We start from the raw sequence: 14,847 nt of genomic DNA, 5'->3' as shown, positions 1-14,847 counted from the left end.
GGTTCTTGTAATAAGTTCAAAAATTGTATTCTGTAACTGCTTAACGTTCTCCAGTATTTAATAGGAAGATCTTGTTACCCTCCACAGGCTATGAACTTAGAAAACTGAGAACTAGAGACCAGGGATTGTCCCAGTACTGACCTTCTGACTACCCATTTCTTACTTACTGCCCAAATTACTTCTTTTCTATAGTAGAACAATGTAATGATCTTGCTTGATCTCTATGTTTATGTAAGGGCAAAAAAATTACCAGGATATTTTAAATTAGCTCTTAATAAAGCCTTTCTGATTTATTGCAGACTCTTCTGGAAAGCTAAGTCTCCCATAAAATCCTGTAGCAGTGATTTGGAAATTTAATTATGTTTTTGCTTCAGAGGTTATGAAAAGAAATTTCTTTGTGAGGGAGGGAAAGGGAGCTGAACTTTTGAAATCAGTCTCTTGCACTGAAGAAGGCCAGCTAGAGCTAGGTTCATTAATAAAACTTGTTTTTATGGAGCAAGGTTTCTAAGCAAAGGAAAAGACAAACTGTAACTGAGAGCAAGCATTCAAGGAAGCTCTTGAGGCCAACATCAGGAAAACTTTTGGTTTATTACCACAGCCCAGGCACAGTTATACTGATGTAAAATAACTGAGCCAAAAGAATATTACCATTTACCTCTGTTATGAATGGTAAGCATTAGTGCATACTATTGTCCATTCTGTGTGGTGGTGAGGATGATGATGCACAGGCAGGACATTACCACCATCTCTATCCAAACCCATGAAAATCCCTCATCACAGAGTATTCACATGGAGGAGTTGCTGATGCTGCTTTCAGAAGGAAGAATGAGTGTCAGGGCCTTGTTCTGTCAGCTTTAAGACCAGATCTTTGCCCTTTTCACCCCTTCTATGCCATTCAGCTAGTGCCTTTTAATAGCTTTATTCTAGCCTTATATATTTACCTGCAGCCACACATCAAAATCAATACCTTCTCTTTAGAATTCATTTGATGCATTACAGTACTGGAGAGAATTTCCAGTGGGAATACTGGGAAATTGGAGACTAGTTACCAAGTAAATATCTGAGGTCTGATGCCAGAAGGCTGTTCTGGTTTCATAAGCACATTTTAATAATTTTTTGCCTTTGTGTATGTCAAAATCATAGCTGAATGATTCTTGCTTGTGATTCTAAAGAAATTTGACTGAGATCCTTTTCTTCCTTTTTCACTCAGTAGCAGCTTCTGGAGTTTTTCCACTCTGGCTGTGGAAAAACCTGGTCTAATGAGGCTGCACAAGACCAAATGCATCCCCCATCTTGGTTCCCCTGGGTCATCAGAGCTCTTCTTTGCTTTGTTCCTTCTGATGCTTAATCCAACCTGCTGTGCAAAGGAGGTTGCTCTAATTGTGTTTGGTCCCTACATAAATTTTTGTGGTAAACAAAGGTTTTGCCATACTTCTCATTATACTAGAAATCTTAACAAAACACTTCCTCAACTAATGACTTTTTCTCCCCCAACAATTTGGGTCCAGCTGTTCATTTAACAAATAACGGTGTTGCTCTTTTCTTTTAGCACCCTCTAATAAACCAAGAGTAAATTACTGACTGACCTACTTACTGGGATTGTTTAAATAATCCTCAATATGGCAGTATAATTTGATGCCTTAAAATACAGGGCATACAATTTGCAATTTAAAAGAAGAAATATTGGATATTAACACAAGTGGGTAACATAATAGCCTGAGGAATTTTATGTTTCATATCTAAGGTCCCCCTCCTTTTTTTATTCCTTTCAGCAACAGCATTTTGTTCTCTCTTGTACATGAACTTATTCCTGAATTTCTGAATGAATATTTCACCCATCTCTGAGTGGTCTGGAGCTAAACTAAGATATGTGTTTTCTATCTTTAATAGCTGTATGTTTTAAAGGGAGAACAAAATGTGTGCTTGCATTGCACCATTTCTTGCTTTGTGCATTCCTTATACATCTCAGCATTTATCAGTGATGGCCCATTTAAAGAAGAAGAAAAGTATTTTAGGAGTAGGAGAATCACTAAGGTACTTAATTTTCTTTCTTTAAAAGGTGATGGAAACATTTCAAAGTCAACAGTCAGGCAGTTAGCTTCCTGATTTAGCAAAATATTGTACTTAATTCTACCTAAAAAGTATTTTGAGTTACAGATTCATGCTTTAGCACTGAATCTCAATTTCTTTAAATCCAGAATGTCATAAGTCAATGACACTATTTGTCTGTTTGGGGCCATTTCACAGAATCACAGAATGGGTCAGGTTGGAAGAGACCATAGTGATCTGATCCAACTTCCCTGCTTAAGCAGGGCCACCCCAGAGCACATGGCACAGGATTGTGTCCAGATAGATCCTGAGTATCTCCAGTGAAGAACACTCCACACTCTCTCTGGCCAATCCAGCGTGTGATCACCCACATAGTAAAGAAGTTCTTCCTTGTGTTCAGATTAAACTTCCTGTGCATCAGTTTCTGCCCACTGCCTCTTGTTCTATTGCTTGGCTCCCTTCTCCTGGCACCCTCACTTCAGGTACTTACTGGCATTGATGAGGTCTCCTCTCAGTCTTCTCTTCTTGAGGCTGAAGGCCCAGGTCTCTCAGCATTTCCTTGTGAGATGCTCCAGTCCCTTAACCCTCTTTGTTGCCCTCCACTGGACTTGTTCCAGGAGCTCCAAGTCTCTGTAGTCCTGAGGAGCCCAGAAGTGGATACAGAACTCCAGATGTGCCTCATGAGGACTGAGTAGAGGGGCAGGATCATTTCCCTCGACCTGCTGGCAACGCTGTTCCAAATGCACCCCAGGATACCATTGGCCTTCTTGGCCACAAGGGCACTGCTGGCCATGGACAGCTTGTTGTCCACCAGGACCCCCAGGTCCTTCTCCACAGAGCTGCTTTCCAGGAGGTTCCCCCCAGCCTGTCCTGGTGCATTTCTTTCAGTAATAAGTAAGATATGAGAAACTATATCCCCGTAAAATTCTCTGCTGAATTTTCTTCTTAGTTGCTACCTTCTTCTATTATGTTGATTCCAGTGCCCATATTATAAAATTTTTACACACTACTGCTTGCCTACAGAAATAATTATCAACTAACTTCAGCTTTTATATATGACAGAGTTCCAGTTCAAATATTGATAAGGATGGATCTACTTTTGATTATTGCTGCACAGGTGTGGCAAGCTCCCAGTGGTCTCTAGGAGACCTTCAAGGCAGTTGTATTCATCAGGATTCACCCTGTTTTATAACAGAGTTTGGCCTGAAGTTCCTGAGCATAGCTGCATTTCAGAGTTGCTGAATGCATGTCCTGGTCATGACTTTGAATAAGTTATTTAATTGCAAACCCATGAGTAATGGGATTTCTAATTTCCACTTGGTTTTGGACCTTCGTGTAGATGTCACTGAAGACTTCCAGCAAATGTGTGATTACTGGCAAACTAAAACATGTTGCAACTTCAGATCTGTAGAAGCCTCTGCTTATACATACAACCTTGGGTTAAACAAGGACACACAATTAGGAATACTCTCTATATGGGTCTATTTGATTTCTGTTCTAATAAGGACAAGTGCCAGACATTTAAAAAATTAATGTCTGATCCAACATACTTTATTCTGCCAGAGGAAGGGGTTTATTGAATGAGAAAGATCTCCACAGGAAACCAAGAGAAAACAGAGCAACTTGAAGTGGTTAGAAAAATGTGTCCAACCTACCTTAGCAACTTTCAATAAAGAATTGGGAACATCTGGATTTAAATTAAATGCTTGGTCACTTCAGTGTGTGTGGAACAAGACTAAAAATTACCTAGTGACAGTACTCAGTTACTGGTTCTAACCAGCATTGCATCTACATTCAAACAAGACAATGAAGAAAAAAAAAAAGGACTCAAGAAAGAAGAACTTGGCTATGCTACAGGGGTTTGATAAATATCTGGTGGTAGTTGAAATATGTGAAGAGAGAAGCTGTGGAGCCAGGTTTGTTTACCAGATGTCTTACAGAGGAATTCGAATACAGCTTCTCTTGCCTAATTTTTGGACCTATGTACTACTGTCATGTTGTCTAGGAGACTGATGAATTACCTCACAAAGAAAATGATGAAAGCATTGTTATGACACATGTAAGACTGGACTGATAAAGCAGTAGGGCATATTACAGAAGGAATTGGATATTGACCCTATATGGGGGAGTACTTGGTAGATTCAGCAATCTTTATTTCAATAGTGGAGACGAGGGTAGAAGAAGAACGGAGAAATTAATATCATGCATGTGATGCCACTCAGCTGCATTTCTCCATCTTCTTGGTATCACAAGTGTTTAGTCAGCATTTTTGGCAGAGGCTTATTCTAACACCTAATTCTTGTTCAGTGAGAAGCACTACAACACTTGCTAAATAAAGGTGCCAAAACTGTGCAAAAATTGGAGGGAAGAATGAAGTTCAGTAGATTCTTTGTTTTAAGAAACACTTCTTGACTGCTCTTTCCAAACAATTTATTCTGCTATATGATCACAGAGGGATCATTATTAGTTGCCCTCATAGTAAACACTGCAACGTATGTTAAATTTTTGACATTCTCTCTCTCTGTCTTTGCCTTCAGGAAAACTCCATGGAGATATTCAAACTAACTGCAGAGTAGCAGGTGTAAATTAGCCTGTATGAATCTTTCTGCTGCATATGCTTTAGGGTTTTCAGGATCTGGGCTAGCTCTTTTAATACTCCATACCAAGATGACATTGGAAGCCCACTGGTTTTCAATCTCCATGTTGCTGTAAGTGAGGTTTTCCCTATGGCATGACCAGTTTGAGCTGGGTTGTGCTTACCTGTTTGATGTTCTTTGGTGAATGTCTGGTATTTGTTTTAGCACCGTGAGGTGACGGAAAGAGACTGCAGAATCCTTCATTGCATCAGCATTTCTTATGCAGCAGGGTCTCTAAATTTAATAGACGTGTCAAATGAGAAGTGTTTCTTTATTTTGGAAAGAAGGGTTAAAAGAAAAGAGTAGAGGATTTTCTCAGCAGTATCAGGATTTCTACCAACATTTGCATGGTCTACTGAGACACATTCCTTCTTAATTTCCATTCCAGAGGTCAACAGGTGGAAGATCATGTCTCTCAGTGGGAAAACCTGCTCTGAGACACTCCTTCCAAAGGGTTTGAAAGGGTGTGGTTGTATGTGCAAGTCCCAGCAAGTGCCAGTTGCACTTCTTTACCTGGCTAAAAACCTTATTGAAGTCTTCAGTAGTAAGGCAATGCTCTACCTGAGAGGGAGCAGGCAGAGAACACAGTATTCACAGTATTTAGAAGATTTTCATGTCTGTGGACAAGATAATTAATGCACTGGGAACCAGAGAAGAAATGCAAGGGAAAAAGAAACACAAACAGTCAAGAGACTGTGGTTTCATGTTTAGTCTGGAAACTTGTCAGGCTGTCCTGTGGGTTCATTATGGCTCCAGTGGTGTTTCCCACTGTATCACACTACATTCTAATCAAATAGAGAGTGTATATAATTCTCAGGACATTTTAAGGGACCTAAACCTGTACTTTTTCTGTCTGTTGTTTTTCTTTGGGAAGGCTTGGTGAATAAATTGTGAGATACTTCCTTCTGAGCCACTTGTTTTGTACTAGCAAGAGAAGGCAACCTCCTTTATTGCTCAACAAAGGACAGCTCTGCAGTGAAGTGTGTGTCTTGACAAATCAAAAATATGCCCTGGCAAAGAATTGCTCCAGTGAGATGGGTGTAGGGAAGACATTCCCATCCCCCATGGACCTAGGGGCATAATGGCACCTAGAGTCAATGGCTACATTAGGCAAGATGTCTGAAAGAGCAACATCTCCAGGATGAACATAGGAAGAAAGCTTGGACTGTGCAAATCATTTTGTCCAACAGATGAAGCCCTAAAATGTTATTGGAGCATCTGAAAAGGAAAGATAGTCTCTAAAATCAGGAGAGATAAAAGTGTTTTTCCAAGCCACAACAAAGCAAAAATTTTTTTCTGACCCACACTTACCTTCCTGAAGTAGTCAGTCTGAAACCTTGAGCGCATGGCTTCTAAAAGCCCTGGAATCCCAGTGCCTGCTAGTTTGTTGAGGCGAAATAGAGCATTAATTTGGTAGCCTTTAAGAGTCTGGCATGATGTCAAAGCTGATCTTCAGTGTGTTATGAGGGAAAATTTGCGTTTGCTGTGATCTAATCTCTTTTGCTCAACAGTCCAGTGATGTCATTTAAGAGATGAGAGGAAATTAAGAGTGTTTGGTCTTTGTGCTGATTTTGTTGGGGTAGAGTTAATGTTCTTCTCAATAGGTAGTGGGGGCCTGTGTTTTGGATTTGTTCTGGAAACAGCTCTGAAAATTCAAGGATGTTTCAGTTATTGTGGGGCTGTTCTTACACAGAGTCAAGGCCTTTCCTGCTTCTCACACCACTCCACCAGCGAGGAGGCTGGGGGTGCATAAGGAGTTGGGAAGGCACATAGCCAGGGCAGCTGACCCCAGCTGACCAAAGGGATATTCCAAACCATATGGCATTGTGCTCAGCACATAAAGCTAGGGGAAGAACAAGGAAGGGTTGGATGATGATTGCCTTCCCAAGTCACCATTACACATGATGGAGCCCTCCTTTCCTGGGGAAGGCTGAACACCTGCCCATGGGAAGTGATTTAATTACTTGGCTTATTTTGCTTGTATGCACATGGCTTTTGCTTTCCCTATTAAACTGTCTTTATCCAAACCAACAAATTTTTTCGCTTCTCCCCTTCTGATTCTCTCCCCCATCCCCCTGTGGGGGATTGAGTTGAGTGGCTATGTCTGGCTGAGTTGCCAGCTGGTGTTGAACCATGATGGTCTTAGATCCAAAAAGATATTTAATCTAAGAACTGGGAGGACAAGCCACAGGGTCCCAAATGTATGGGTTTTGTATATTCCAGTTTTCAGAAGAATATAATTGTACATCTTCACAGTTTGAGATTTTTTTATCTCCTCCAAAAATCCTTGCTTCAGTATTGTATCTATTTGTACTTTTTGAATGGTCCCTGTTGATGTTTCACATCAGTAGAAAATTAGTCTTTGGAGAAAGTAGAAGCATCTGGATATGGAACACTATTAAATATACAGTACAGAAGAAGCTGGATGCACTGCTCTAATTTTCAGTGCTGCTCCATTTATTTGAGACCATGTACTTAGCTGAGTCTGGAAATCTGTTTTCTAGGGCCTGCACAAGCACAAGGCTCCTGTTCTGAATGGCTGCTAGACTGCAATGTTTCTGTCTAAACAAAAAGTTGGAGTTAAGCAGGGAGGGAAAGGACCAGTTTCAGAGATGGGCAGAGCTGAGCAAGTCTGATCCTTACTATGGTGATTTGCCAGCTTGGCCATGCTGCTTCCTCAAGCTATCAAGGGAGCAGAGCAGTTACCTGCCTCTGCCAGGGTACATGCACTGCAGCTGCACGCAGAAGTGCAACACGTCAGGCAGCAGGCAGGACACAGAGAGAAAACAACAGTGCTTAATTTGAACTGACAGCATTTGATGCAACCCATCAGGAGCTGCAAAGGGACAGGAGGCATTTCTCTTTAGCTAGACTGCTGATGTCAACTTGGATAGCAGATGCTTCAGCTAGATTACAGAGACAGGATAGAAAAGGTCTCACTTTCTCATAGGGTTTTCAATCTCCTACTATTTTCCTCTAGCCTTCTCAGCTTTCTCTTACGTTACACTGAGACCTGTGATTTTCATATGGAAAAAGTGAAAATGTGAGGTCCTAGTTTTGCATCACTTTTCCTACAGAGGGGCAGGATTGGCAAGAAATAGTGATTAAATATTTGCACTTTCTCACTTTCTATTTATTTCAGGAATCAGCCCACACCTGCATACACGCACACGTTGAAAGCTGAAGCTCAATGTGCAGTAGTAAAGGTTCATACCATCCTTTAATTGTGCCTTGTGCAGTAAGATTATACTCAGTGGTATGATGCAGAAGCATTCTGTGGGGAACACAGCAGTGACAATCCCACCAAATCATTGGCAGGAATGCATAATCTAGAGCTCTGCATAAACCCTGGGTCCCACAGGAATCTAAATCTGACCTATACGGCATAAGGAATTGCTACACTTGAGATAAACTGAAGCAACCGGAGAAGGCTCAAGTGCTGACCTTCCTCTGTTTTAGATGCCTGCTGCCCCAACTCAAGGAATTCTATCCTGAGCCTACAATTGATACATATTCATACTGCTTATTGAAAGCGACAATGCCCTGGCTATTAAATCTCATACTTGCTGATGGGTTTGATGTAATTGCTGCAGCTGTTAAGCAAAATGTGTAATTTTTACTTTCTTTTTACTTTGTTCCCTAGGAAGTTGTTTTAGCATGTCCAAGTTGCTTTTGGTATCATGTGTTGACTAATCTCTGTACATTACTGTTATTCCAGTGCAGCCTGGAGAAAAACTTGTGTTTTGACTGCCAAGTAGAAGGCACTGTATGCGCATTCTATCTGCTTCTCTGCAGTGCTTTGTTCTTGCTAACTTGCTCTTTCAAAACAGCACGGAGAATGACAGGAGAAAGTGAGACCGAGAATTCAAAGCTGTGGAAATTACCAGTTAGCTAAGGGTTTGTTCCTGTTCCTGGTGTCTTGGATGGCTGTTGGTTTGAGTTTTTGTTTTAATCTGTGAACGAGTAGTAAACGAGTAAGAGGCAGTTCCTTTGTTTCTGCTCTGTTTGTATCAGTATGCAGCTATTGGTATGAAATGCTGCCATTCCCTGAGCATCCCGGCTAAACAAAAACCTTTGGAACAAAGTGCTTAGGAAGGGCAAACAAGAAGTGTGGGATTGGGGTGGGAATGCCTGTGTGAACGCTGGTGTTTAATTGACACTGATATTTCTTCATTCACCTAGAAAAGAGTTAAACGGCAAAATCACCTGATCTGCTTTTCATCTCCCGAGCTTGTTCCTTAGAATGAGAAATACTTTCCTGTCTGCTTTTGAAAGGAACAACTTCAAAACCTTTGTGGCTGGGATGGCATCATGCTCTGTACTGTCCGGGTTCGGCTGGACTGAGATGCAGCCACCATCAGCAAGACAAAGGCAGATATAATGAAAACGGGAACTAACCCAAAGAATTAAGGGGACCGAGCAGCATCTGATGAGAGCTGGAAGGAAAACCCGGCTGGTGTTTCCGAGTGCTTATGGCCATCTCAGCTGCAAATGACCGGTTCCAGGATGCCAGGATGCCAGGAGGTGAGGATGCAGGATGCCAGGAGGTGAGGACGGGACCAGCAGGGCCCTCCGCAGAAGGTCCCATACACAGCATAGTGTGCTTCTGGCTAATTACAGGAGGGGAAGCGACATAAATTGAGTTTTTTCTTCCCCCTCCAGCAGAATTTTGCAGAGAGATTGGAAGTGGAGGGAAGGAGTTAATCTCTGTGCAGTCAGACTGTGCCTCCTCCCCGCTATCTTCTCCTCAACTCCTCTGTTGTTGCCGCACTATAGTGCTCGGGCTGAGCTGCCGGAGCAGCTCCCTGATTGCAGTGCCCAGGCACAAACACCACCTGCTTCAAAACTCAGGCGATTTACTTTTTAAATTACAAAAAAACTCAAAAAACAAAAAACAAAATCACCCCCCCCCCAAAAAACACCCCAAGAACAAAACCAAAAAAACCCACCAAAACAAAAACCAAAACAAAAAAGCCCCAATCAACCAAAAAAAAAATCAAACCCCAAAAAACCCCTCAAAACCAAAACCACTTATAAAAGGGCTTATTTAGTGTATGCTAGCAGTTTGTTTTCCTCTTCCCTAAGGATTCAGCTTTTCAAGTCTCTGTGGCAGAGCCTCAGCCATTGCTTTCTTGAAAGCACTCCTAGACACTGTAATTCTGCTGCTTCTGTGCATTCCTAAGCAACAGCTGTCACCACTGTCAGCTCTGCCATGAGTATCATCCTGCCTTCCCACTACTTCTTTTATAAGCTCTGCTGCTTTCAGAGATCTGTGTGATTGTTCCCATGGGGTTACCGCAGAAAGGCACAGTTACAAACTTAAATCAGAAAGGATCACTCTTATTGCCTAGCTCCACCCTTCCCATTTAATAGAGGACACAAAGCTTCTTGCTGGAAGTCTTCAGTTGGATCTTTTAACTTTTGGCTGAAGAACAGAATTGCCTAGATACCTGTCTCCACCAAGAGAGGACAGCAGAGCGAATTCTGGATCAGATCAGTAGTTTGTTTTCCCTAGAATCATATTTCCTTAGGTGCTAATGTAATTAACACCTCAAATACAAATGAGACAACATTTTACTTGCAAAATTGTAGATAGGGTGTTGATCATAATACTTTTGGATTTTGACATGAGCTATTTCCTGACAAGAAACAGGAATGCTACTGCATAAAGATCTCAGTATAAAAATTTGGAAGTTGCTGAAGTCCATCATGCCAGTGTAAACATTATTATCTATCCATACTTTGTGCAGACTGCAGACTTACCCACAATATCTGACCTAAGCAATAACCCCTCACTCCCTTAAAAGGTGCAGGTAGGATGTTTTTGTCCATTTTCACATCTAGGACATGCTGCACCTGAAACTCCCTATTTTGCAGTATGACTGTGGGTGCACACAGCAGCCTGCACTGGGCTTTTCATATAACAAAGTCACCCCCTCACCACTTGGCCCTGTGTTGGTGACAAGTTTGAGTTTTTATTTTAATATTTAAGTGGAAAAGCATTATTCTTTTCAGAATCTCTGAACATCAGCAATTCTAAACTCTACTTAGGATTTTTTATGACATCTCTTTATTGCAATGTAGTCTTTTGGAGTTTATTTCAGAGGTGTTTACAAGTTCAAAATCTTCCCAAGGACCAGCATGTACGGTCTCACTTGGCATGAGGGATATCTGCTGTGCCTGCGGGGAAAATTACTGAACTGAATTTGGCCCAGAGGCATAAACCAGCCTTCTTCCTCCCTTGCACAGTATCAGAAATATAATCACATAGCCCTGTTCCTAGAACACTCCTAGACAAGCTCTGCCAATAGGATCCCAGTTTTAACTGAACTGTGAAACCAAAGAGCTGTTGACTGACACAGGGTGGTGATAGTATCAGAACCTCGTAGAAGAGTTATTGACTTTTCTCTGCATCATTTTATTTTCAATTACAGAATCAATCTAATCTGGAAAACCATTGTAGGGAAATAGTCTATTCATTGACAAAAAGCTTTGACTAACATGATTTTAATTTTAGGACTAGTAATAAACTCCTCTATTTAACACTAGGTTTAGTTTTATCCCTTGAAAATCAGCCATGCTTGCCTCCAGCTTTTCACAAGGAGCTCAACTTGCCATGACTCAAAGCTTCAGTCTTCTTTATAAAAGAAAAAGAAACATTTTTCATTAAGAGGAGAAAGAAGAGTATTTTTTTGTGACACTTGAAGTCATATTGCATCATCTTGCAAAGCATGATGGAAAAAGGATGTGTGACTCACTCCCTTTTTCAGGGCCCTCAGACATAAAATATTAATCTTGTAACTCCCTTTGCAAAGAGGTGTTCCTCATTAAGAAGTTGATAAGGTGAAGTTGATAATGTAAATTCCCCTTACCTGTCGAATGTGACCGTTTGTGCCAAACCTCAGTAAGTTCAGTGACCCTTGGGGTGAGCTGGGAAGTGTGTGCTTACTTCAGCACTCATTTATACTCAGCCCATCCCTGTACCTTCAAGGATTTATAGAGGACTGGGTCTCTGGAAAGTGAGCTACCCATGGACAGGCAGCATAAATGTCATCAGGCACGAGCTCAGCCTCCACACAGTAGCAGTGATTCTTCCTGAGCTGACAAGTTGTTGGGTTTCCATGGCAGTTTAAGGCATGCTCCGATTTCCACTCAAGCCTTAAAACCTTGCCTTGAAAATCTTAGAATTTGAATCCATGGATTGGCTCTGTCACTTCTCATTATTAACAGGAAGACAGAAGCATCATGGACTCATTTTCCCTAGCCCAAAAGGCTTCCAGAAAAAGTTTCTCAGGGACCAGGGGACAACCTGAATCATAGCTCTTGTTGGCCACAGAGAATTTCTAGCAGACAAGTGGGAAGCCAAGGTGAAAAAGCAGATTGACATATTTTGATCCCTTATTTCTCTCAAGTGCAAGCTGTGCAAAAATGAATGTGTGCTCTGGGCTCCATTTTATACCAATGATCTCCACCAGCAACACAAACTTTATCATTAGCTATGGGGATCTCATTGTTGCTCATCCCTGCTTGTTGAGTCTTCCTTAGTTAATGAAGCCTTTACATTTTTGAAATGTTGTCTCCAAAATTTGAATTCCATCTAGAGGGACTACAGCAGATTTGGTTCTTCATTGCACTTTTATGGCTGTCCCAATGACTGGGGAAAGAAGGTAGAGGACTGGGTGATTTGCACTTGTTTCTGCAGAGCTGTTAAATTTCTTAACAACATTTTTAAACTAAAACCTAATTCAGTTTGCACGTGGTATCCAAGGAAAAGTCATTTCCAAATACTAAGGCTGTAAATTTTATTACTGAGCACAGTTAGATTGAGATGGGAAGAAGGGAGAGAAGGAAAGTGGGGCTCCTGCTCTGTTGCTTTTGTTAATGTCTTCATCTGCACACAACAGCCAGAATGCTGCTGAATTTTTGCATTGAGCTGTGAATGAGGAGTGTATTTGTGTATTTGTCTGCCTGGCAGCACATGCCAGTTTAGAGGTAAGGGATCCATGGCAGTGGGGTGCAAAAAAACTTAAGCTACAGAGCTGGTCATTGCAGAAGTCCAGCTGTCTAGTTTTGTGGAGCCAGAGAGGTTCATAATGCTGCCTGTTGAAAATCCCCTGCACTGAAGGACAGCCATGGGGGGGTCCTCATGGACCAGAGTACAATTTGGTGTCCAGAAACACCTTGCTTCTAGCATAGCTCCAGAGTCTAATTACCATGGATATCCCACATGAGGTCCTGACCCATGTTTGCCCGCACAGGTTTCAGAGAGCACTAACTCTGGATGGGACTGTCCATTGCCTGAAATGCAGGCAAGGGAGTGTATATCTGCCCCTTGTTCACATTTCAGCTTTAGTTATGGGTAAAGGGGACTTTGAACTGAGACATGAGTCTGTGAACTGCAGCACCCGGCAGCTTCTCCCATTCTGCCAACAGTGCTGCAAGGCTCTGCTAGCTGCAGGGCTAGCAGAAACCTAAGAATGGTGGTATAGTAGGCTGCCCCAGGAAGAATTCATTAATTTTGCTCACCTGAGTCCATAAATTTGCCTCTATAAAATTTCTACAGTGGTTTTAATTGTTCAGTTTCATTCAATACTTACAAATTAGGCTGGGGAGACTTATTCTTGTAGATAAAGCTCACACCTCTATGTTCTGCAGCATATTAGAAAGGGAAGATGCCCCTTTATTCTAACTCAGAAGGATATTTTTATTACTGTGAGATAGTCTGAAGATGAGAGTAGCTACATAAATGAGAGGATATGGACCTTGCATTCATGTATGTGCATATACATCACAGAATCACAGAATATATCAAGTTGGAAGGGACTCCAGTGATCATCAAATCCAACTCCTGGCCCTGCACAGGATGCACAAAGGATGCCATCAAGGGCCTTGAAAACATTGTCCAAATACTTCTTGAACTCTGTCAGGCTGGTGCTGTGGCCACTTCCCTGGGCAGCCTGTTCCAGTGCCCAGCCACCCTCTGGATAAAGAACCTTTTTCTAATATCCAACCTAAACCTCCCTGATGTGACTTCAGGCCATTTCTTCGAGTCCTGTAACTCGAGGAAGGTGTTACCAGAGAGAAGCGATCAGTGTCTGCCCCTCCTTTTCCCTTCAGGAGGAAGCTGTAACTGCAATGAGGTCTCCCCTCAGTCTCCTCCATGCTGAACAGACCAAGTGACCTCAGCTGCTCCTCACACAGCTTCCCCTCAAGGCCTTCACCATCCTCATGGCCCTCCTTTGGACACTCTCTGATAGCTTCATGTCATTTTTATATTGTGGCACCCAAAACTGCCCCCAGCACTCGAGTAGAGGCTGCCCCAGTGCAGAGCAGAGGGGACAATCCCCTCCCTTGCCCAGCTGTGCCTGATGTCCCCAGGACAGGGTTGGCCCTCCTGGCTGCCAGGGCAGTGCAGACTCAGATCCAAGTTCCCACAGACCAGGACCCCCAGGGCCCTTTCTGTGGCACTGCTCTACAGACTCTCATTGCCCAGTCTGTCTGTGCATCCAGGATTGCCCACATACATATGTGTGTGTATATAAGCAACGTTAAATGCAGATCTTATTTGCCACAGACTGATGTAGAAGCACTTTGGAAATTGGAAGTGCTCCGCCCCCCTTCTTCCTACACACAGATTTGCTCATGCCCTGGCACTGGTGTTCTTTGGACCCTCAGTGGTACACACGGATTTGTAAATGGGGAAATGAAGATACCAGAGCAGGAGAGACAGTAGGAAAAAGAAGCCAACATCTAGCAGGGGACTGATCACAGCCCAGGGACAATCCTCTTCATTGGTAAGGGTGGCGTGAGATCTCTAGTAACCCCACAGTTCATCCAGTTCAGCATGATTAAAAGATTGCCCTCATTATTGTTTAACTTGGTGTCATTCGTATTGAAGAGTGAAATAGAAATGTCATGGAGAGTGAAATTCACAGGCAATGGAAACATAGGCTGAGCCCAAAAAAACCCCTGTTGCCACAAAACCCCTCTGGCCCCCCAGCAGTTGAGTTTTGTGTAAGTTAGTACCCCTGCTGCCCCTCCTGAGGACACAGAATTCTCTGTGAACAGAGCACAGCCAGCAGTAGCATGGCTGCAGGCCAGGAGTGAGGGGAGGAAGGCTAGTTCTTCAGCTTTGAGCTTTGTTGACACTGGCTTGTATTTT

The 14,847-nt window shown here is 42.4% G+C and overlaps 1 protein-coding gene across 4 annotated transcripts in view; it reads left to right on the top strand.

Moving 5' to 3' along the window:
- Positions 1–14,847, top strand: part of C6H11orf24 (chromosome 6 C11orf24 homolog) — an 85,064-nt gene that overhangs the window by 14,247 nt on the left and 55,970 nt on the right. The window contains exon 3 of one of the 4 annotated variants that reach the window (XM_053946684.1): positions 8,961–9,209. The exons of 2 other annotated variants lie outside the window; for them this stretch is intronic. The gene's annotated coding sequence lies outside the window, so the exon portion shown is untranslated. Of the gene's footprint in view, positions 1–8,867; positions 9,210–14,847 lie in introns of those variants that run through there. One more of the 4 variants, XM_053946689.1, reaches the window with a different exon arrangement.

The sequence above is a fragment of the Vidua chalybeata genome, chromosome 6, assembly GCF_026979565.1.
Source record: "Vidua chalybeata isolate OUT-0048 chromosome 6, bVidCha1 merged haplotype, whole genome shotgun sequence".
Lineage (NCBI taxonomy): Eukaryota > Metazoa > Chordata > Aves > Passeriformes > Viduidae > Vidua > Vidua chalybeata.
The sequence above is the reverse complement of the archived record's forward strand: the minus strand, read 5'-3'. Positions and strand labels throughout refer to the sequence as shown.